The sequence below is a fragment of the Trichosurus vulpecula genome, chromosome 1 (genome assembly GCF_011100635.1).
Source record: "Trichosurus vulpecula isolate mTriVul1 chromosome 1, mTriVul1.pri, whole genome shotgun sequence".
Classification (NCBI taxonomy): domain Eukaryota; kingdom Metazoa; phylum Chordata; class Mammalia; order Diprotodontia; family Phalangeridae; genus Trichosurus; species Trichosurus vulpecula.
Window position 1 is genome coordinate 99917494 of NC_050573.1, and position 1677 is coordinate 99919170.

Here is a 1677-nt window from a genome sequence, read left to right on the forward strand (position 1 = left end):
ACACAGCTAGGTTCTATATCAGCTAGATTTTGGGGAAAAGCATAACCTCTAGCCATACCAGTACAGTAAAGTCTCACAAGGGAGGGAGCAGCCTGTCTCTGGAGGCATTCCAACAGAGCCTGGATAATTATTTGTTTAGCATGATTTAGAGCAAGAGATCTTAAAGTAGGATCCCTGCACTTATTTTATATTTAATATACATTTTTACATATACATACATATTTAAATAATTATATTTCATTATAATTGGTTTTCCTTGTAATCCTAAATATTTTATTTTTTGCACTTAAAAACATTATCCTGAGAAGGGGTTTCACTGACTTGTCAAAGGAATTTCACCAGACTGCCAAAGGGGTCCATGACATAAAAAAAAGGTAAAACCCGTAAAGAAAAAGGAATTCATGCTTCTGGTAGAGCTTAAATTAGATGACCTTTATGGTCCTCTCCAACCCTGAAATTTTGTGATTCTGTTGATCTGTTCCCACATTCCCTGCACTATACTAGGGAGTGTAGAGAGGGTAAGACAAGTACTTGCCCTAACCCCTGTGCTCAAGTTGCTAACAAACTCATCAGGGAGACAGGACTGATATACATGAAGCAGTTATAAGACTGTATATAATTATGGTCTGCATCCCATGACTTGAATTAAAAGGAGGAAGAAATCACCAGAGCTAGATTGCTCAAGGAAGACTTTGGGAAGAAGAAAAAAAAGGAAAAGGAAAAAAATAAATTTACATGATAATTTTATTCTATATTTAAAAGGAATAACAAGTTGTTTATAATAGATTTTCAATTTCATGTGCAATCATCTTTTTTATTATACTAAGTTAAGAAAATGCTTGTTTTATTCCATAAATTTAAAAAATGTAAAAGACTTCATGGAAGAAGAGAGACTTGAGCTAGGTTATTTCTTCTAGAGGACATTTCATGCTCCCCTAGATGAGCTCTAAAGTTTCTTCCACTTCTAACATTTTATGAGTCAATGAATGATGAACTAGAACTTTCAGGACCATTACTCCACTCAGACCAGATCATCATGAGATGATACAGACTGAAAAATATAGGTCAGTTTCCAAGAAGCTTTAGATTTTGTCCAATGTCCCAGGATGTTCCATAGACAGTGGTTGAAAGGGACTGGATTCAATGAGGGCCTTACCCCAAAGCCTCAGTTTCTCTCTTTAGCTCGTTGCTCCTTCCCAAAGTCCTCCAGGAAAATCTCTAAAATAATGAATATGTCTGTCTTTTGTTTAGGATGCCGCACAAGTGAGCAATGGGCATTCCCAAATCTTACATAGGCCCTTAATATGTGAAATGAGCATTGAGCATGGAGCAGCCTGCAGCAGAAAATAGATAAAATGCAAATGATTCATTGGAACCCGTGAATAAGTAAAGATACAAAGAGTATTCAAATAGCCAAGTAAAAGCTGCACCTTCTCCCGTTCCCCACCCCTCCAAAGGTAAACAAACTGGGAAAGCTGGGTTCAAAACTGCTAAACAAAAATTCTCCTTTGCATCACATCTGTACTGTGAAAACATGGCAATAGAAAGGTGAGCAAAGTCCAAACCTCACACTCTTCCCATCCCATCCCAACCCTCCATAGTATAGCTTTAGTCATTCAACTTTATGGTAAGCCTGCTAAAGATTCTCATCCTTCTCTAATAAACACACCATCAAGT